We start from the raw sequence: 23,447 nt of genomic DNA, 5'->3' as shown, positions 1-23,447 counted from the left end.
TAGAGCTTGGAACGCACAGACCTGCATATTTTGAAGGCCAGCTGCATTGGAACAGTGCAATCCAGTAAGTTAGGTGTGGGAAGCTTTTGGCCTGCCAGATGTTGCTGAACTAAACTCCCACCAGCTCCAGCAAGCATGGTCCATGGCCACGGATGATGGAAGGTGTACTTCAGCAGCATCTGGAGAGTCACAGGCTCCCCGTATCTGCTGCAGGTGTCCACACAGAACTGAGCCCCACTGAGTTTAACAGGCCATACTCCCAAGTAAGCACTCCTGTAGTGGCAAACTCAGAAGTGCAGGGACCCTTCATGATGATTAGCCACACCCCCTCACAGCCGCACCCCTCTAAGATTATAAAATAATATTTTACAATAATAATAATTAGGGGTGCATGGCAGCAATCAGTGGAGATCTCCATGTGTAACCTTTCAGCTAGATCTACGATTTCCCGTGTATGTACACAGGCAAATGATTTGAGGTGTTCCAATATTTTAAGTTGGGTTTTCCTGGAAGTTCCATTGTACAGAGCAAAATTTGCACACTGTTATCCCGAAACTGAATCAACTTGTGTTTTCAGTGCTCCTAAACGCTGAGCTTTGCAACATACAGAACAGCTCCTCCTCTGTGTTCTTCCCTTGCACTTTCTCCAGAGTGACCCTAGGAGTCAGTCCTCAGTGTCTGGTCACCTCTGTTGACTCTGATTGGCTCCAATCAGCCCAAAGGGGTGAGGAGACTAAAGAAGAAGAAGAAGTGTTTGGATTTGATATCCCGCTTTATCACTACCCTAAGGAGTCTCAAAGCAGCTAACAATCTCCTTTCCCTTCCTCCCTCACAACAAACACTCTGTGAGGTGAGTGGGGCTGAGAGACTTCAGAGACGTGTGACTAGCCCAAGGTCACCCAGCAGCTGCATGTGGAGGAGCAGAGACGCGAACCCGGTTCACCAGATTACAAGTCTACTGCTCTTAACCACTACACCACACTGGCTCATTGATGGCAATGGTCAGATACCTATACTATGTCAAAATGAGACTCTCCATTCTGCAAATTGCCAGATAGCACATTGCACAGTGCCTTAACATTCAAGCGATGTGTACATTTGTCAATATATGCGTTATGGACAACTTGCACCCACCACCAACCCCAGCTTGGAGATTTTAGTGACATCCACATCAATTTGTGGCCCTCCAGATGTTGTAGGACTCCATCTCCCAACAACAACCGTGGGAGCCAGCATGGCCAATGGTTGAGGATGATGGGAGTGGCAGTTCAGCAACATCCAAAGGGCCAGGGGTGCCCATCCCTATAAGAAAGTGTAAGAGCTAGGAAGAAAAAGGATCCTTGCTGGATCCAAGCAACTGCCCATCAAGTCCAGTGTCATGCTTCTTGAAGGGACGTAGAGACATAGACAGAAGCCTTGGATAGCATGCCAAGCTGGACATGGGACAAGGAAACCAACTCAATCAAAATTGTTTTGCTGTTGCCACCTTTCTGCCAATAGAGGGCAGTAGCGCATAACACAAAACTTTATTTTGGAGAGTGGAGCAGTGGAGAAGGAGAAACCCTTGAGCACATCCAGGCTCAGAGTGGGTCCTGAAGAATGCTCAACAGGGATTAACTACCCTCTAATATGTTTTAAGCCCCCTTTCCAGACCCCTTCACCAACCATTGCCTTAAGAACAATAACAAGCCCTCAAATACCTTTGCCTTTACAAAAGGTGCTCTCCCCCCAACCACACACTCTACCCCCTGCTTAACTGAACATATTGCAGACAACAAAGGTCATCTTAGCAGGGCATATTCATCTGCTGTGTGAGGACGAGCTTAGTGTGCAGTGATGTAGGGATGGGGGGGTGGGAATGGTTCATATTTTAGAGGCGAACCACTCTGATTTGCACTTCCGAAGAAAATAACGGGAACCAAGAGACAGACAGCCTTCGAAATTTGCACTTCTCTGAATTTTGCAATGCAGTTCTCCAGCAAAGTGATGTGTGCAAAAATGCATATACTGTGCACATATTAGTGAAAATAGCACTATATAAATGTGTAAATGTGCCACTGTGTAAATGTGACTGTAGCAATGGCCAACAACTTGGATAACTTTAAAATACGGCGAGACAAATTCATGAAGGCTATGGATAGCTACTAGCCATTACAGCTAATTTCTGTCTCCACTGTTGGAGGAAGTCTGCCTTCACATGGTCGCTGTTCTGAATCAAGAGTACTGTTTTGCTCAGGTTCAGCTTGCAGGCTTCCCACAGGGGCATCTGCTTGGCCACTGTGAGAAAAGGATGACAGGCCTTTTCACCTGCTCCAACAGGCTCTTCTTATGCTCTTAAAAATGAGAAATGGAGAGAAACTGAAACTGATAGATCTGCTCATCTCCACCAGCAAGGAGGGGGAAAGGTGTCTGTTCATTTAAAGCTTCTGACAGCAAAAATGCACAGAGAAGTCTATTATGACCATGCATATTTCACTAGTTTTGTCTTGGTCCCTTGTGTTGGAAACTGCCTAGTATCAGGTCAGAGTGGCTGCCTATTTAACTTCAGAAGAACCCGGTCAGGCCAAAAACCCATCTAGTCCATCTAGGTGTAATTTGGAGATCTCACCACACGGGGGAGCTGAATGCAGATCCTTGCTCACTATCATTAAGTCTTGTGAAAGTCAATTCACCTTGGGGGGAAATGAAGTTGTTTTGTTATTGTCTAGAGTAGGGTAGGGTTAGGGGAATTTGTTGACCTCTCTCCATGAATGAATAATTTCACAGCTTTGGGTATGTTCGCCTTTGCATGTAGAGGCACGCCCAGAACAGAAACTCAGGCAGAATCTCTGTGGGTTGTTGTTATTCTTAAAGCTGATCCATTTAGCACACTGGGGCTTGTAATGCACTTTTGGGCTAGAGCCCAGTGTAGTGCAAATGTTAAGAGTGTTGGACAAGGGCCTGGGAGGCCATTCTTCAAATCCCCACTCAAGCCGTGAAGTTCACTGGGCGACCTTGGGCCGGTCACTGTCTCTCACCCTGCATACATCACAGGGTTGTTGTGAACACCTCCTTGAGCTGCTTGGAGGAAAAGGTGGCATAAACCACTTTGATATTTTTTTTCTTTAAAATTTAAAATGGTATAGAAATTAATTAAATAAATAAATGATAATAATAATGTAAATATGAGAAATAAATAAGAAATAAAACGAACTTATGACAGTGACAGAGCTGGTCACTGGCTCTGTACTTTATGATTTTATAATTGTATGATGATGTAACAATTTTATTGTTAGACTAACATGATTGTTACACAAACATGGTTTTTTTTTATAAAATAGAAAACAACAGCTGGCAGTTTAGAACTACAGTGGAACCTCGTGTTACTGATGGGATCCATTCCATTCCGGAGGCCCGTTCGTAACATGGAACTGACGTAAGCCGAAGCACTGCGTCTACGCGCAGTGCGCAGTGTGTTTTAGCGCTTTTGTGCAAGCGCAAAGCACGTTTTAGTGCTTCTGCGCATGTGGCAAAAGCCAGAAGTAACCCGTTCTGGTACTTCCAGGTTGCCGTCGGACGCAAGACGAAAACACGCAACCTGAAGCAGACACAACATGAGGTATGACTGTACTTTTGTGTGTGTGTGTGTGTGTGTGTGTGTGTGTGTGTGTGTGTGTGTATAAAACGCTCAATTGCAATCCTATGCTCAGTTACCCAGCACTAGGACCCCCCGCTGAACACAGTAAGACTTTAGTCATTTGTGGTTTTCTTTTTAATAGTTTAGGGTGGAGCCAATGCTTGTCCTGTTCAGAGTAGACCCATTGAAGTTTATGGACATGTCTAACTTAGGTTCGTCATTTCAAGGGGCCTACGATGAGTAGGACTTAGTTGGAGACAACCCTTAGATTCTGTCCTTCATCAAAAAAGACCTTCGGGGTGGATCACAGCTTCCTCTGAGTAAATGTACATGGGAGTCGAGTACAGTGGAATCGCAGCTTACATCTGCTTCTTCTCGCGGACGTTCCAAGTTGCGACCGCGGCAAACCTGGAAGTAAACACCGGGTTTGCCGCAATTCGCGCATGCGCGGAAGCGGCTTCTGCCATCTGCTCGTGCGCACAAGTGGCTGCCGCTGTCTACACATGCGCAGAAGTGCACATGCACAATGGCGCCTCTACTAGCATCCAGTTTCACCCAGCCAACGGGCCTCCAGAATGGATTATGATTCTAAGTAGAGGTTCCAATGTATAAGAATGGAGCATTTCTTTTTACAGGTTTGGAAAGCACAACCCCGTGTCTGCACTATACATTTAAAGCAGCTTCATACCACTTTGAAGAGTTACGGTGTCCTCCCACAAAGAATTCTGGGAGCTGTGATTTGTTAAAAGTGCTGAGAGACCCCTCACCTGCTGCACAGTGCTACCATTCCCAGAGTTCCCTGGGAAGAGGGATTGATAAACCACTCCAGAAAATGTAGCTCTGTGAGACGAAGAGGGCTCTCCTAACATCTCTCAGCACCCTGAGCAAACTACAGTTCCCAGGGTTCCTTGAGGGGGAGCCGTGGCTGGTTAAAGTGGTATAAGAGTGCTTTCAACCCATGGCATGGATGGGCCACTATGTGTTAACAGTTAAGAGGTACTGGTGACTGGGAGCAGCTGCCAAGACCATATAACACCGGTCTTGAAAGACCTACACTGGCTCCCAGTACATTTCTGAGCACAATTCAAAGTGTTGGTGCTGACCTTTAAAGCCCTAAACGGCCTTGGTCTGGTATACCTGAAATAGCGTCTCCACCTCCATCGTTCTGCCCGGACACTGAGGTCCAGCACCGAGGGCCTTCTGGCAGTTCCCTCGCTGCGAGAAGCCAAGTTACAGGGAACCAGGCAGAGGGCCTTCTCGGTAGTGGCACCTGCCCTGTGGAACACCCATCAGATGTCAAAGAGAAAAATAACTACCAAACTTTTAGAAGACATCTGAAGGCAGCCCTGTTTAGGGAAGCTGTTAATGTTTAATAGGTTATTGCATTTTAGTGTTTTGTTGGAAGCCGCCCAGAGTAGCTGGGGAAACCCAGCCAGATGGGTGGGGTATAAATAATAAATTATTATTATTATTATTATTATTATTATTATTATTATTATTCACATCCACACCTGGGAACTGCTCTATTGCAGGCCTACTTTTACAGAGAAGTTGCGGTGGGGGTGGGATTGTGGAATTCAAACAGCTCCTGTAGACAACTTTTCCACAGGAGGGGCTCGAGAGACACATCAACTCCATGACTGAACTCTGGGATACAGAGAGGCATCAAAGCTCCGGCCGGAGCTAAGCAGTATTGTCATTTTTCCAGCAGGGGAGGGGAGGCGTGGAAGCCTTGATTTATCGTATTCCCTCCATACTGAAGCCGGCCCATCAATCAGCCCCTTCAGGCTCAATGGGCCGGGGCCCTGCGGGTTCTCCGGCTCCCCAGCTCTCCCGGTGTAGGATCAAAGAGACGGAGGCACCGTTGCCGCGGCGACCCTTGTTGCCGCTTCCTGTTGTTCCAGATGTCTGCCGGTGTGTCACCATACAGACCAGCATTGTCCCATATGGAGGCAAAGTGGACTCTTTCACGAACCACCTTGAAGACAGAGTGCTCTCTCTCCACCCCACCTGCTTTCGAAAACTGCTCTTCTGCCTTACAGTTCTGGCAGCTTCTTGCAAATGGACTCCCATCTAGTTTGAAAGATTACCCACTTCCCAATGGTTTAACAGAACCTGATTTCTCCTTGTTTTCTTTGGCTACAATCTACACCGTGCATTTATTTATTTTTATTTTTATAAGAAGTTGTATACCACCCTTCACCCATAGATCTCAGGGTGGTTCACAGCATAAAAAATACAAGATAAAAGCACAAAATACATAATAAAACAAGAACAAAACAAACCAATAACTCACCCCCACCCTCAAGCACATTCAAGAGGAGATAGGATGTTAGTCAACCAAAGGCCTGGTTGAAGAGGAACTTTTGTCAGGCGCCTAGAGGTGTATAATGAAGGCGCCAAGCGCCACTGCAGAAAAGGTCCATTCGTGTGTTGAAAGGCCTGTTTAAAGGCTGTTTCCTCCTGTGCCACCAAAGAATAGTAGAGACTAGTTTACATCCCACAGAGCTACAATTCTCAGCAGTCTTAGCAAACTACAGCTCCCAGGATTCTTTTGGAGAAGATGTGGGCTTTAAATGCATGGTGAGTGTGCAGCCCTAGGCTCCTAATCACAAAAAAGTGCCGTTCATTCATCCGTTCATTCAATAGAGCACCATAATCGTTTGTGGGACTTTGCAGAGCACAGGAGGCCCAGTCCCTACCCTGAGGAACTTGCAATCTGAAGCTTGACACTGGAGAAAGAGGAAAGGGAGGGAAATGAAGGCAGGGCATAAATAGGGAAGTCACATGCAGTGAATTACTTTGTGATTACTTAGGCAAGCAGTAGCCAAATTTAACACGAGGGACCTGGAGATGTATTGTCTACACTGACTGGCAGCAGGCACCTGGGGTTTCAAACAGGGGATATTCCTAGTTCTACCTGATTCGGGATCGAACCTGGGACCTTCTGCAAGCAGAGCAGGTGCTCTATCACTAAGCTATAGCCCTATCCCAAGAGAGATCATATACGTGCTGTTACCCACCACAGCAAAATGGATACACCCCTTCTTCTAGGTACAGAGTTTTGCTATCATTGTTTTATATCAGGCCTGGTCAACCCCAAAACTTCATTCCTGATGCGGCTTTTATTCCATCCCACACATGAACAGGGTTCTGAGTTCAAAATACACTCAAACCCAGGTAACTGACAGGAGTACAGACTATGAATTTATGACGGCAAGCCCTAGGAGCATAGGGAACTGCCTTATCCTGGACCACTGCTCCATATAGCTCAGTACTGTCTACACTGACTGGCAGCATCTCTCCGAGGTTTCTTTCCCCAGCCTTACCTGGAGATGGTGGGGACTGAACCCAGGACATTTCTGCATGCAGAGCAGATGCTTTATGGGCCTTCCTTTGGAAGTCCCTATATCTAGTAGAAAACACAGGGAGATTTCTAGCAATACCACTGCAGGTCACTTCTGCCCACTCCGCAAACAGAACAGCGATTCTAAAGGTGAAGCAGACCTAAATCCTTCCCACGGAGGGTAGGACTGGACTTGGGTGAGGCAGTGGGGAAGCCAGGTGGCTAATTGGCTGTCACACTCAGGGAGTGTGTGATGACCTGGAAAATGGCAGCATTTTGACCTATGACCTCTTGGGACGTGTAAACTATTTCCAGGTCAATAGAGGGGAGGAATGGTGCATGAGTTTTTTTGATTGGAAGGGTAAGAGGAGATGGTCATTTGAGACCAAACGTGCCTTGGTAGCTGTTAACGTGAAACTGGAAGGGCATTTGTTACTGTTGTTCCAATGGATGTATTGTTTTGTTGTGTTTTCCTACGCTGCACTGATTATTTTTTCAATAGGAAAGCAGAATATGAACAACTAAACTAATACTACAATAAATGTATCAGCTATTACTGATTATCAGCATTAGCATCATTAGCCACTGGCTGCTGTAATTAGAGCTGAAATGAGAGCGCTCACCCCTAATTCATCACTCAGTTGATAGGTAGAGAATCTGAGAAGCTGCCTTGATTCTTTTTTGAGAACTAGGTAGGAGACAAATTGCTTAACACTGGAAAGGGCCACAGCTGAGTGGTAGGACACCTGCCCTGCATGCAGAAGGTCCTGGGTTCAATCCCTGGCATTTACAGGTAGGGCTGGGAGAGTCTCCAGGTGGACACCCTGGAAAGCTGATGGGAGTTGTAGTCCAAAACATCTGGAGGGTGCCAAGTTGGTGAAAGCTGTTAGGAATTTATATACCAGTTTTATATCAAGGCTGACATTTCCAGAAATTTCGTTTTGTTGACGTGCTGCAGATGTGCTGTGAGCCCTTCTTATGGAACTATCGTTCTTCTTGGGGAAGGGAATGACACCAAAACCAGTATAAACTGGTAGGTGGGTGTTCTGGGGGGGGGGAGTGGCATTGGCAGGTGCGTTCTGCAACATGTCTACCAATGCAATGACAGCTCCTTAATGGTGTGTTTATGCTGGACTGTCCAGATATCATTCCACTTTATTAGCTGTTCTGCAATGCTTACCCGATGTCACCACTTTATTGCCGGGGGGGGGGGCAACTCTCATGCTGAGATGAAAGAGAAACCCAAACATTTTGGGGTTTTGGGGTTTTGAGGACATGGGTCTGGGATGTGGGTCAGGGACGTGGGTTCAAGCCTCATTGGGCAAAATATTCCTACAAAAGATGGACCCTCGTGGTCCCTTCCAACTCTACAGTTCTAGGATTTCAGCAGGAATTCACAAGGCACGCACCGAATGGACATGGAGCAGTATGCCCGCCCCCAAGATTTCACAGGCCCAAAACGGTATGGAAGGTGGGGGTCACCCTTAACCACCCCGATCCCATCATGAGCACAAATCATCATGAAGGCCTGACGAAAGGGACATGGGGGGCCCTCTGTGCAACAGGAACAATGTATTATTTGCTCATCCACTTTTTCTTGAAGCTTTGGTGTCCTCTCTCATTCCCAATCCCCTCCCCAACACACACACCACCGTGCTCCTCTCTCTTTCCCTCTCTTCTTCTTCAATGAATTTAAGTGTGAGAAAAAAATTTGTCCAGAAAGTAAGGGGGAATGCAACCCACCCTCTCTTTTCCTCGATGCCACCTCCCGATACACTGTTCCAAGCATCGCGCTAATGAGCGTTATTCTTTGCAGATTGCCGGGGGTGTTGGAACCTTTGCCGCTGCGGCGCAGTTAACAATCGGAGCTGTCAGCCTGGCCGAGTCCACGGTTAAAATATCTGAGAGCTTTTGTCGAGGGGATGGGAACTTCAGACTTAACAAATGCGTTGTTATTTTTCTGGGGGGCGCTTTTTTTTTTGGCCCGGGGGGAGGAGCGGGGAAGGAATGCACAAGCTGCCCAGTTCATTCCTGGGACCACCTAAAGAAAGAGATTTCTGTGGCACTGCTGGGAAGCTCTGCTCCACAGATTTGGAAAAGACAACAGCTTTGGAGATTTGGAAAAGGCAGTTGCAAGGTCTTTGGATCCATCTATGTCCACATATATAGCTAGATCTTTTGCAATAAACTATGGAGGTTGAAGCAAATAGCTGGTTTCATCTGACCAGGCCTTTCGCAATATTTTTATTACTTTTGGGTCCCACTCTTCCTCTGATGAGCTCAGGGCAGCGATCCCAGTTTGATTCCCTCAACCATCTAGCGAAGTAGGTTGAGAGACAGCAACGGGTCAAAGCAGTGCCATTTACAGAATTCTGGACCGGGGCAGGCAAGAGGCTTTAAATGATTTCCCCCCAGTGGACCTGACACCACTGTCCACCGAGTCTTTTTGACTCAGCCTGCTTCAGATAGGGAGAAAGCCTCTCTCTCAGTGTTGGGGGGGGGCATCCCATAACTCGGAATGTTGGAATATTTTTTCAGGACAGAGAAAAGAAAGTACCTAATCACACGCAGCACATAGTTAAGCTGTGGGATTTGCTCCCACCAGAACTAGTGATGGCCACCGACCCAGATGGCTTTCAAAGACGACTTGACAAATCCATAGAGGATAAGGCTATTGACAGCTACTAGTCATGATGGCTCTGCTCTGCTTCTGTAGTCGGAGGGAGCATGCCTCTGAATGCAAGTTGCTGGGGGTCACAAGGGGAAAGCGGGGTGTCGCACTTAGATCCCGCTTGCTTCCCATAGTGGGCGTGTGGTTGGCCACAGTGAGAACAAGATGCTGGCCTTGGTGGGCTTTTGGCCAGACCCAGCAGGGCACTCCTTAGGCTCTTAGGCTCTTAATTGTACAGAGGGCCAGCCGAACACAATCTGCTTCCTGAAACTAAGAGTGAGATGGCAATACCCACCTTACCTTGGTACAGAAGCTGACTGGACTGCAGTTGAATCTCATTTCAACACTGGGGACAGAATAGCATCTTCCAGCACATCTGAGGCACCAGCCCAGATCAGAGCGCACAGAAGAGGCCTTGTGTCAACAGAGGATAATGACCTGAAGCTGTGTTGTACCAAGTCAAATAAATGGTTCATCTAGCTCAGTACTGTCTACACTGACTGGCAGCAGCTTTATAGGGTTTCAGGCAGTGCTGTCTCCCAGTGCTACCTGGAGGTGCCAGGGATTGAACCTAGGATCTTCTGAATACAAGGCAGACATTCTACTTTGAGCAAAGGGTAGGAGGCAGTAATCTGTCAATTTCGTTTTCCTTCTAGTTTTTCTGCTCATCAGTTCTCAACATTTTCAGATCCGTTTGTGTGTGTGTGTGTGTGTGTGTGTTTTTAAAGCCATCAAGAAAATTCGTGGGCATTTAAGTGCAAATTTCTCCTAATATACACATGTTTGTATGCAATTTTGCTTATATACACATTTTTGCAAAGTGATTTTCCCTAACATGCATTTTTATATGTTGATTTCACTAATATACACATCTTTAGGCTTACTCTGCCCCAGAATATGCATTTTCATGCTTATTACATGGCTGCAGAACTGCTCTGCAAAATCTGGATAGGTGCAACTGTCAAAGGATGCTGCTGGAAGTTTGGGTGTTACTCAGCTTGCAAAAGAGGGATTTGCATGGGGTTAAGACAGATAGTATGAGGTGCCTCCAGATTCCCAGACAGTTCCTGTACCTTTAACCTTTCAGTTTACTTCTCTATAGTCCAACATAGCTCAGTTGGTAAAGTATGAGACTCAGGAGCCCCACATTGGGTAAAATATTCCTGCATTGCAGGGAATCCCTTCCAACTCTACAGTTCTATGATTCTATCTCTTTGTTCTTTAAAAATGATACGTCTTATCATCCTGTTTACAACTTCCTCTTCCTCACACTTTTCTCTTGGACCTCAAAATGAGAGGTCATCTTTAATTATCCTCTGAGACAACTAAGGAGCAAGAATGGCTACCATGTTCTTCTCCAAACTAGCTAGACTAGAACAAGAAACTCTTCTATCCATGTTATGTTTTCCTTACAATAAGCAACTTTATTATTTCCTTGCCTACAAGCATCACGGTACGTGTGATTGCAACAAGTAAAATCTCTCTAACCAAGATTCACTAGCCAAACGCTGCACCTTTTGAAAGGGCTTCAACAGATATTTGGACCCTGTTATCCCAATAGATGGCTGTGTTTTGGTTCATGCATTATTTCAGAAAGTACAAATTAAATGTATCTGAATAAAATTGGTCTCCCAGTCCCTTTCAGGCAGCAAAGTGTCTTAGGTCAGCCAGGGAGAAGAGTTGTTTCTGGCTGTGATCATTTGGTCTGCAAGATGGCTGTGTGCCCTGCTTTGCAAAGCACAATCCTCTGTTTGAAGGGGGTTCAAGTCAAGTCCTCCCTCCTGCCCAAATGAGTCCTAAGAAGAGAGAGCAGCGGGGTCTCAAAGCTGCCCATCAATAGCTCCTGGACAGCAGGCTGAGCAAGCACACAGATCGTCCCTGCATTAGCCCATTAGGAGAAGCACACAACCAGGAACTCAGTGCAAGTACACCCTCTCCCCTCCTGCAGTTTCCACAACTGGTGATCAGAAGTATAATGCCTCTGACCTTGGAGGCATCTGTTCTTATTTTAAGTTATAGTCATTGGGTTGTGCCCAGTGTTGATCCTGCTCAGAGCACACCCACATAAATTAATGGACATGGGTATTTTAGGTCTGTTAATTAGAATTGGTCTACTCCGATTCGGATTTCGTTGGATGCAAGCAAACCATGGTTTCCAAAAATTGTATCAGTCCATATAACTTAATACAGTGGTACTTCGGGTTACAGACGCTTCAGGTTACAGACTCCGCTAACCCAGAAATAGTACCTTGGGTTAAGAACTTGCTTCAGGATGAGAACAGAAACCGTGCGGTGGCGGCGCAGTCACAGCGAGAGTCCCCATTAGCTAAAGTGGTACCTCAGGTTAAGAACAGTTTCAGGTTAAGAATGGATCTCCAGAACAAATTAAGTTCTTAACCCGAGGTACCGCTGTACATGCAAAAGTTATGCAGGTCTGTGCCCTCTTTTTTGGGTGACAGGTTTCCTCTTTTTTTCGACGATACTTAAGGGACCACCCTATTGGTCTGATGAAAGAGGCATTACAAGCACACACCGGGAGCTTAGGAAGCTCCTATCAGTTTACCTGCGAAAAGTCCTTGTGACAATCAATGAGGGATGTGTGTACAGATTTGTTTTTCCTGGGGGGGGGGGAGAGCACCTGATTTCATTTTCCCTGCTATCTCTGACTCACTGCTTTCCTCCCAAAACATAGTCTCCATCCGGCCCTAGCCGGGTTTAACTTCACTGCTCCCCCTGCCCCCTCAACATTGTCTTCCACGGCCTTTTACCCTCAACTCCGCCACTCCTCTTCCCTGCTCAGTTTTGTTACTCCAGAAATAAGGGAATCAGTTTTCCACCATCCTTACATTGAAGGATTAAAAGCCCTCATGACTGAAGCATTAAGTGTTGGAAACAGTGGCTTTTCTATTCTTTCATGCTACCCCTTCTCTCTCTCTTTTTTGGCCTATCTCGGCTAAGACGAAGGCCTCTGTTCACCCTTCAGAAAAGCCCCCTCCTCATTCACGGGGTCTTGAATGAAGTGGCTCTCAATTAAAAGTTTCCCATTGACGCCGCCTGAATGAGACCTTGCTGGGGAATTCATCCCACTGAATGGGCCCAGGCCTTCGCGAAATCTGAAGGGGCCAATAGATTTCCCACAATATTTGTACATCGTCCATTGTGCCCATTTTTCCCTCCAGTGAACCAGAAACAGTTAACACATCCGCTCCCGGAGGGCTGGGCGCGGATGCTTGTTAAGAGGCCCCGGCCGGTCCCATGAGCCTGTCAGGAGAACCCCCACCCTGCTGGCCCACGTCCCCATACAGAAGGGACTTACAGCCAGTTCTTAGCAGGGGCGGATGATAATAACCACCTGCTTACATTCATTCTGTGCGGAGGCCAAGATTAAGCGCAAACGCCACTGGGTAAGTGGAGGGGCCAGAGGGGAGGTGGGAGGCCGGAGCTATTCTCAGGCACAAGCCTGCATCTCTTGCCCCTGGAAGTGTTGTTGGAAGTTTTCCCCAGAACCACGTTTATGTTTCCCAAGCTGAACTGGGTTAACCATGATCCCAAATCCTCCACAGAGAGGACCCAAGTCAAAAGGGGTTTCTCTAGTGCATACAACACCTGCTACGCAGCTTCTTAAAAGTTGTTGGTGTGTGCCTTCTATCAACTTTGGCTGGTGGCCCAATTGTGCCCCTGTCTGTACAGCTATTCCCCTAACTTCTGTTGTCTACATTCTGATAACCTCTAAATTAGATTACTGCAGTGTGTTATAGGTGGGGTTGCCTTTGAAGATGGTTTGGAAACTTCAGCTGATGCACGATTCAGTGGCCAGGTTGCTCACTGGGACAAGACAATCTGATCACATAACACCAATCCTGGCCTGACTGCACTGACTGCTAATCAGCCTCTGGATCCAATGCCAAATGCTGGTTTTGAGGTCTATAAAGCATTATGCAGCTGAGGACCCCAATACCCCAAGGACCGCCTCTACCCATATGATGCAACCTGGAACCTGTGATTTGAGACCCTTCTCCATGTGCCCTCTCCACAGCAGGTCTGGAGGGTGGATGTGAGGAAACACCTTCTCTGTGGTGGCTCCCCACTTGCATCCCTGCCAACATTTTCCTGATGAAAATAGGGACATCCTGTTGAAAAGCAGGACAGTCTGGGATCAGATCAGAAACCAGGGCAGCTTAATTCTGGGACTATCCCTGGAAAATCTAATTGTAGCTCCTAGGCAAAAAGTTTCCTTTTTTTATCCACCCTTAGTTTGAAGAATTTTAAAGTATTTGTGGTTTCTTTTGATGCAGTAGGATTTGCAAGACCTGCCTTTTATTTATATAAATAGGGGGTTTGGTGTTGTTGTTGTTTTTTTAAAAAAGGTTTTATTGAAATCGGTTTAAGTAATTCCACTGTGCTTGTAAGTCACTTTGAGACATTTTTAAAAGTAAAGTGACAACAACAACAACAACAACAACAACAACAACAACATTGTGTGTGCCCATATTGCAGTGGTAGGTTCAACCCCATCTATCTCCATTTAGGTGATGGCAAAAGACATTGTCCTGAAACCCTAGGGAGCTGCTGCCATTCAGAGAAGACAGTACTGAGCTAGATGGATCAAACAATCTGCCCTGGTATTAGGCATCTTCACATGTGTGACTGCGTCCACACTATAGCTTTAAAGCACATTTGAGACACATTGTTTTCCTCAATGTGCCCAGAATTCTTTGGATGGAAAGAAAGTGCCTCAGATGTGCATCAAATGTTTAGTGTGTAGACAGCTATTGCCTCAAAGCAGGGCTTGCAGCAGCCTTAATCCCTGGCCTCACCTATGCTCTGTATCTACTGCATGATTGGCAGATTGAGTTTTGTGCTTCGAGGGTGCCCTCTAGGCTGCACTGCCAGCATGGTCAGCTGACCTCAGTGGCCAATCCCTGCTGACCAGGCCCTATAAAGCCACAGGCTAACATATCCATCAAAATTGAGTGCCCATGTGCTTGGGATGGCCTTCTCCCCTGCCTGTTCCTGTTTACATAGGAAATAAAAGCAGCCCAAACAGCGTGAAAACCTTCCTTGCAAGATCATCCTTGAGGCTTTTATGATTGAGCCAGGCATTTTTTTCTGCCAGTGCAATTGCCCACGCGGGTGTACCAAGTGGCAGTCAAGACACCCTCAAGGGTGAGCCATCACTGACTTGGCCCAAGAAGTAAGATTCAATTGCTAGACCAGTCAGGTTCTGTACAAAGAACAAGGAGGAGATGAGACTTTGTCCTTTGCCTCAGGCTGCAAAATGACTTGGGCGGCTCTGGGTTTCTGACTCCCGCTTCTTCATCAATAGCAGAGTTATGTTCTGGTCTGATGCAGGAACCCACATGGCACATGACAAGGCTAGCTGAAGGTTGCTGGACCATGGGGAGCTCTGAGTGAGCAGCGTGCTCCAAGGAAAGTTGGGAGCAGACTGAGGCCTCTTGCGTCTGTCTCCAAACAACCTTCTCTAGCTCCATTCCCTTGAGAGAACTTCAGAGCCTTAAAAAGCCAGCTGTGTGGCGTGAAGATGGGCATACCTCCTCAGTTCAATAGCCTCCTTTCTGGTGTGCTCCTGGAACTTCTGCACTGGTGATGTTTGGTGAGAGGCATCCTGTTCCTCAGGCTCAGGGGAAGGTGACTGAGAGGGTCCAGGCTCTGGCCATATAGGCCCTGGTGGTCTGGGAGGTTCTGCCAGGAGTTCTTGTCCAAACATCTCAGGCTCACTGGCCTCCCTGTCTTCTGTAGTCAGCTCTGAGCCCTGGCCCAGATCTGGTTCCCCTGCAATCTCTGACTCTTGTGTCCAGATCACTGCTGGTACAGGGGTCATGACAATCAGCAGCAGAATGACTGGACAAAGTAGCTCCTGACATCATGAAATCTGCCCATCCCCTCAGCTTATCTAGTGTGTCTGAGCTGAACAACAGTCTTCTCTCACTACACTAGAACTCAAGGACATCCAGTGAAGATGAATGAAGATGAAATGAAGCTGGAAGATTCAGGACAGACAAAAGGAGGCACTTACTCACACAGCATACTAGTTAAACTATGGAATTCACTGCCACAAGATGTACAGTGGTACCTCGAGTTACAAACACTTCAGGTTACTTACGCTTCAGGTTACAAACTCCGCTAATCTGGAAGAGTTACCTCAAGTAGAGAACTTTGCCCCAGGATGAGAACGGAAACCGTGTGCCGGTGGTGCAGCAGCAGCAAGAGGCCCCATTAGCGAAAGCACACCTCTAGTTAAGAACAGTTTCAGGTTAAGAACAGACCTGCGGAACAAATTAAGTTTGTAACTAAAGGTACCACTGTAATGGAAGATAAAGCTGGCAGTGGCTGCTGGACACAATGCTGTATCCTCCCTCCACTGGCAGAGGCAATCTGCCTCTTAATACTAGGTTGCTGGAAATCACAAGGGAATGTCCTGGTTTTGACATTCCCAGAGGCATCAGATTGTGAGAACAGGAAGCTGGAGTAGATGGGATTTTGGCCTTATCCATCAGGGTTATTCTTAATGTTTGTAGGTAACCTGGAGGCTGTGGGGTAGGCTAGTAGCCAGGAATGAACCTGGGAGGCAGGTTTGTGGAGCAATCCAGAAATCAGGAACATGTTAGAGCTCAATACGACTAACAAAATGAATTTCAATAGGGACAAATGTAAGTTTCTAGGCAGGAATAGCCAGCCACACAATTATAAGATGGGGGACATCTGGCTTGACAGCAGTACATGTGAAAAAGATCTAGATGTCTTAGTAGAGCACAAGCTTAACATGGGTCAAGAGAGTGATGCAGCAGCAAAAAGAGTAAATGCTATTTTAAGCTGCATCAACAGAAGTATAGTGTCCCAAATAAGGGAAGTAATAGTACCTCTCTCTTCTGACTTGGTCAGATCACACTGTGTCCAGTTCTGGGCACAAAAATTTAGGAAGGATATTGATAAATTGGAATGTGTGCAGAGAAGGGCGACCAAGATGATCAAGGGTCTGGAAACCAAGCCTTATTAGGAATGGTTGAGAGAGCGGGATATGTTTAGCCAAGAGAAGACCGAGAGGAGATACGATAGCCATCTTCAAATATTGAGAGGGTTGTCACATGGAAGTTGGAGTAGTGCCTTCTCTTTTTTTTTAATGAATATTTATTAGCATTTTCAATAACAAAACAAGGACAAAAATAAACAAGAAGTAACAAAAATACAAAAATACAAAACTTAAAAACAATTAAAGAAAAAAACACACACATAAAATTTCAATTGCCTATCTTCTTTTAACTTGTTTCTCAGACCTCCTCACACCTCCCCTTCTTGTATTCCAATTCAGATTATTAGCTCAGCAAATCCTTATTACTCGTTTCTCAACTTTAACTTAATAATTTATTTTAACATGTTATTATTTTACTTTTTCTCTTTCATCCACTTCCTCCATTTATTTTTGCAGACCTTAATTTCATTTAATTTAGATCATTTTAAAGATCAATTTTGCCTTATCCAAACTTAAACATCAATACTTATGCATCAATACTCATTCTTAAACATTTTTCCTAAAATCGCCCAGAGTTCCCTTCCACGACTTTCCCAATTTTCGTACAAATAACAAAACAAAATAAAGACAGAACAAATTATAATTATATACCCTTTGGATTCCCAAACTCCACCCACCCCTTTCCCGGTTTCAGTCCCCAGCAAGTGTCCATCAGTCTCAATATACTATTAGCCTGGAGATCTCACATCCGAGGCTCTTAATTCTCTCTCAATTCCTCTCTGCCGGTCTTTTTGATAGTCCTTAATACTGAACCCCAAATCTCGGAGAGGCTCCAGCCCAACAGGATCCATGTTTCTTCCAGCCAGACCTCCATACTTAAAAGTAAGGCCTATGGGGTATTCCAAATCTTGTTTCATACTCCTTTCAAGTCCAAATGTCCCCAAAGCTCCAACTTCCGCCTTAATCCAATTTATAATCCTTCGGTCTTCAGGTCTCCACATAAGGAGATCTCTCAATTTTTCACTCTCCAATTCAGGCCAGACTTTCCACATTAAGTTTTTATTTTCCTTTGTTGCTATCATGTCAGGCCTCAAGTTACAGCTCTCCTTTGACATCTGCAAAATTACAGCTCCTCCTTCCTTTTCTTCAGGGGCAACATATATCTCCTCCATATTCTCAAAGCTCTCAAGTTTCTCTATTTGTCCAATTGAATAGGCTTCCTGTTTCAAATCCTTATCAAGTTCAACAATGTTATTTACTGTTAAGTTCAGAGTTGTAACATTTGTAGCCAAAACATCAATTTGGCCTTGTAACTTTCCCAAGAGAACAAATGCTCTGTCCAATTCAGCCTGGATTTTCCCTCCCCCACCATTCTTGTAATGTCCCTAAACCCCCTCTAGGGGGATTTTGGTTCCTTAATGATCCTTTCAGCTCAAATCCAAAAATCAAGTTAGTTTGTATCAGCCCTTCCTTGTTTTCAACAAATTGTAACAAATATAACCAGCAGAAGCAACAGAAACAAAGTTCTCTTTTTCCGTCTTGACAGCTAACTTGACAGCTGTCAAACTCCTCAGTACTTCATCAGCAGGCTCTCTCGCGGAACGCTCCCGGGTCCGGGGGGGGGGGTGGAACTTCAGCTCCCAAAATTAGTTCTTTATCCTCCAGTAAAATTTCTTATAATGCCAAACCGTGAAATTAAAGTCTTTTACAAAAAAAAAAAAAAGGATTCTCTCGACCTTAGTTAGCAGGTCCTTTGCTTTAAATTATTTACAAAGAGGGGGGGCGGACTTCCTTTTTAAACCTTCCCCACTCGTGCCTAATTCATCAAGATTTTCTTTGAAATTCCGATTTCCGTACTACTCACGGGTTGTTATTTTAGAGTCCAATTGTTCAAAAGAAGAAGTCAGCGCTCTCCGACAATGGCATTGCGGCTTCACTCCGCAGAAGAAGCAGTCGACTCTCAGCACCGCGCCGCACCCCGTCCCCGTTCCAGAGCCTTTAAAAAGGCTCCTTCACAGCTGGGGGGGGGGCGCAAATGGTGCCCGCTGAGTCCCCACATTCACAGGCTTCCACGCCTGTGATTTTTAAGGGTCCCCGCGTCGCCGTAGCGGCAAGACCCGATCCTGCGGAGCCAATTCCCTCCGGAGCTCAGAGGGAATCCGCCATTAGTTGATGGCGCTAACCCGGAAGTCCGGAGTAGTGCCTTCTCACCAGCCCTGCTCCATGCTGTCAACATGGGTTTTGCCTGGCTAAAATGACCAATGTTGTTGTTTATTCGTTTAGTCGTGTTCGACTTTTCGTGACCCCATGGACCAGAGCATGCCAGGCACACCTGTCTTCCACTGCCTCCCGCAGTTTGGTCAAACTCATGCTGGTAGCTTTGAGAACACTGTCCAACCATCTCGTCCTCTGTCGTCCCCTTCTCCTTGTGCCTTCCATCTTTCCCAACCTCAGGGTCTTTTCCAGGGAGTCTTCTCTTCTCATGAGGTGGCCAAAGTATTGGAGCCTCAGCTTCACGATCTGTCCTTCCAGTGAGCACTCAGGGCTGATTTCCTTCAGAATGGATAGGTTTGATCTTCTTGCAGTCCATGGGACTCTCAAGAGTCTCCTCCAGCACCATAATTCAAAAGCATCAATTCTTCGGTGATCAGCCTTCTTTATGGTCCAGCTCTCACTTCCATACATCACTACTGGGAAAAACATGGATTTAACTATACGGACCTTTGTCGGCAAGGTGATGTCCCTGCTTTTTAAGATGCTGTCTAGACAAATAGATAATGTCTATTGCTTGCCTAGATGGAGGAAGGAGAGGGGTATGTATTTGAGTGTGTGTGTGTTGCATGGCTGGAATATAGCCTACTGTAACGAAGGCGAGAGCTGCCTCCGTTGTTCCACCCACTTCTGCCTCCAGCCCCACCCAGAAGATCGTTCAAGAGGGAATGTGGCCCTCAGGGTGGAAAAGATTATCCACTCCGGCTCTGAAAGAAAGTTTTGTTCTTCTGGTTTTGAACCGGGTTAGCAGAACTCGTAGTTGCCAATTCTTCCCTGGCAAAAGAAAAGAAAAAAGTCTGCTGAATTTCTGTTTGCCCACACGGCTTGCTTCCACTTCTGGTGTTCCCTTCCGTGGCACTGCTTGGCCTCTTTCTTATTCTGTTGAGTTATGCCCAGCTAAGCCTTCCATAAACACCTCCGAGGTTCATCTTCTTCTGAGGGACAAAAGCGAAAGGCATGTCCTGGCCAAAGAGAGGTTGTTTTCGCAAACCTCCGAGGTCAGGGCTGACATTTGTCGTTCCAAAATTGGACAGAAGGGTGGGGACCCCCATCACTCACAGAGCTGAGTTTCGCTGGAGCACCCCATCTGAGCCTTTTGTTTCTCCTTTTGGGAAGACACAATAGGTCAGGTCCTGACCCCTGTTGTCGCTGCAAACTCTACCTCTTTTCTTCCCTTTTGAACGTGGACAACGGGAAAGTCTGTCAAAAGGTGGAGCGCGTGACCCCCCCAACCCATGGACAATAAGGTAGGTCACTGACCTCAACACGGTACACACAGTTGGCTCTTTGTTTCTAGATCATGCCAAAGTCCTCTGTGGGTGGGTGCTTCTGGGTGGAAAAAAAGGCAGAGGGGACACTCTCTTTAGAAAGGTTTGGCTTTCTGCTTTAGTCCCCTCTTGATAAAGACAAGGCATGGTTTACAAGGCAAGAGGCCTGTCGCCAGCATGCTGGCAAGACCTATTTGGAAGGCTGTGCAACATCTGGAAACCACATTGGGGAGATATAAATGGGGGTGGGGGAGGAGAGAGAGGGGTTTGGGGCTAGGGATGGAGAATGCCGTCCGTTTCAATTTCTTGTTTTACCAGTCTTAAGTTCAGTTCTCTACATATACACATCCGTTTGCGATTTCTAAAATAGGTCTTTGTGAAAATTCGTCACCATACACACATTTTTGCAGGCAGTTTCCCCTAATGCAATGCATTTTATATGTTCTTTTTTTACGCACACTTTCCCTTAATATACACATTTCTGGGCCCATTATTTGGTTGGAGAACAGCAGCACAAATGCAGAAGAGTGAATTTCTCATGAAAACTGCATTTCCATTTGCACACTGTCTCAGGAAGTGTGAATTAGGTAGGTTCATATGAAAATCCTAACTGAAACAAATTTCTCCTCCCTCCTGAGCCCAGGTACATCTGTTCAAACTGTGGAAGAATCCCACAGCAATATAATTCCTAGGATACTTCCAATCTCTGGCTATTTCCACAAAAGATTCAATCACATAAAAGTAAATTCAGGTTACACAGTAATCACTGATTGGGAGGTCTTGTGCAACAACCACGCAAACTCCCAAATATTGAACTTTCTTATGTAAGGCAAATGATACAGAAACACACTGGAAGGTATGAAAGAGGCCCTGCAGTAGCTGCTGCTGCTGCTGCTGCTGCTGCTGCTTCTTCTTCTTCTTCTTCTTCTTCTTCTTCTTCTTCTTCTTCTTCTTCTTCTTCTTCTTCTTTAAAGTGCGTTCATAATATTTTGTGTTTATGATGCTATCAAGGTGGTCTCACATGTGATCCTGCTTTCAGTACTGTTTGTGCCTCAAAAGTTTGGGGGCAGTCACAGTGCTACATTTCCAATCAGTAACTTCCAGCTGAATCCATGTGTGTGTGTGTGTGTGTGTGTGTGTGTGTATAAACCCATGAAGGTTCTGGTCCTTGTCCTGCTTTTGTTGCTCTGTAGCCCCTTCAGACAGGAATAGCGTGGTGGCATTGGGCAAGCACCTAAAGCAAGTTATTCCACTGCTAATGCACTGTTATTGTGTCAATAACATGTCAAATCAAGAAGAGCATGTCATCATAGGCAGAGGCCCATCTAGTCCAACATCCTTTTCTCAAAGTGTCCATACTGAAGGCTCCAGAAATGCCACGAACAGGGCTTGAGGTCAATGGCAACTCTCCCCGCTTGTGATTTCCAGCAACTGGTACAGAGGCATTCTGTCTCCAACACCAGCAGCCCCACTAGGGGGGGATAATTAGAAGCAATTCCTTTAATAATAAAAAAAAGAGGAGGAGGAAAAAATGCCACGTATTTCTCTACATTCCTAGCCCTGCCTCTTTACTGCTGGGCTCTTCTCCAAAGTCCACCCCACGTATCAGATTTTTCACTTTCTGGAGTTGGCAACCCAGTGACATCACCCAGCCTCACCTAATTACATCACTGTAGAGGCCACACCTAGAGACTCTGGCAAGCTCCCCATTTGCTGCATCTTCAGATTCAATGGGTATGAGATCTCACAGAGAAACAATTCCAGCTCAGGGTTGTTGCCTTCAGAGAAAGATTTTATTTTATTTTATTTTTTTGTAGTGGGGAGAGGCATTTTTTTCTACTGGCAGAGGACACATCTCAGGCCTCATGCTGCGACTGCACGATGCAGCCTTCTGAGGTTCTCTGAGATGCCCTATTGCACTATCTAGAACAGAGTTTCCCAACCTTGGGTCTCCAGCTGTTTTTGGACTACAGTTCCCATCATCCCTGACCACTGGTCCTGCTAGCTAGGGATGATAGGAGTTGTAGTCCAAAAACAGCTGGAAATCCAAGGTTGGGAAACCCTGACCTAGAATAATGGTTGATGCTGCCACTTGGCCACACTGCCTTGGCAAAAGAGCCCTGGGCTGGGCTGGTGTCAACATCTGGCATCCTTGAGCAGCTGATGGGGCCAACAGTGGGACAGGAACATAGGAAGCTGCCTGGTACTGTGTCGGGCAACTGATCCATCTAGCTCAGCATGGGCTATGCTGACTAAGAGAAGCCCCCCAGTGTTTCAGGCAGAGGACATTCCCGGTCACACCTGGAGATGCTGGAGACCAAACCTGGGACCTTCTGCATGTGCTCTTATCACTGAGCCTTCAAAGGCATAGGAAACTGCCTTATACAGAGTCAGAATAATGATAATCTAGCTCAGTGTTGTCTACACTGACCGGCAGCGGCTCTCCAGGATTTCAGACAGGGGTCTATCCCAGCCCTACATGGAGGGATTGAACCGGGGACTATCTGCCTCAAGAATGGGTTGTAGGGCTCCGTTCTAGGGGTGGGGGAGGATCCTGGCTCAAATATACCCCCCCCACACACACCACAACTGCTTTGAGCTGCTTTGCCTCAAAGCTTCACTTGGTGCCCTTAGATCTCCTCATCAAAACTGAAGCCAGGGGAGGGAATTCCTTATGAGAATTGCAACTCAGAGCGACCCCCCCTCCCTCCTAAATCTCAGCCTCGCCCTGGGCAGCCCTATAAGTCACTCCGGCAGCTGCGAAGAAACACAACCTTGCTACGTTCCACTGTCATAAAAACACAATAGCATTTGGCTGTCCGAGAAGGGCAAACCCTAACCCTCCCTGGCTCCCCTGAGGTTATAAAAAGGGGGTGGGTTGTTGTTGTTGTGGGTTTTTTAAAAAAGCCTCCAGTCCTCATTGTGTTCCCCACACTGCAGTTTCCCGGGAAACAGGCCCAGTCCAGGCATCCTTCCTGCTGTGGTCCTTGGCAAGATACAGTACTGTAGGCGGCTGCTTCTCTTCTGTTTCCAGCTGCCTCCCATGTGCTCCCAACAGGGCTGGAGAGGTGGAGGTGGAACTGACACCATCTGGAATGCTTCCCCCCACCCCACTGCAAAGGGCTTCCAGAATATATGACCTGATACATTCAGTAGCTGATGAAGAGAGGCAGGAGGAGAGGATATAGGGAGAACCACTGCACACACATGACATTGTAGCATCCTCATTTGCTGCTGCAGCAAGAGGTTGTACAGTAACATCTCCATACCATATGCTTAAAGAA

The 23,447-nt window shown here is 46.4% G+C and overlaps 1 long non-coding RNA gene across 1 annotated transcript in view; it reads right to left on the bottom strand.

The window, feature by feature from the left end:
* LOC309347071 overlaps window positions 1-23,447 on the bottom strand; it is a 131,345-nt gene that overhangs the window by 15,401 nt on the left and 92,497 nt on the right. Inside the window, exon 4 of the long non-coding RNA XR_014158817.1 lies at window positions 20,156-20,224. This is a non-coding gene — a long non-coding RNA (uncharacterized lncRNA). The remainder of the gene's footprint in view (window positions 1-20,155; window positions 20,225-23,447) is intronic.

This window comes from Podarcis erhardii (genome assembly GCF_964252035.2).
Source record: "Podarcis erhardii genome assembly, chromosome: 7".
Taxonomy (NCBI): Eukaryota; Metazoa; Chordata; class Lepidosauria; order Squamata; family Lacertidae; genus Podarcis; species Podarcis erhardii.
Note: the sequence above shows the minus strand (reverse complement) of the source record. Positions and strands in the feature narration are given on the sequence as shown.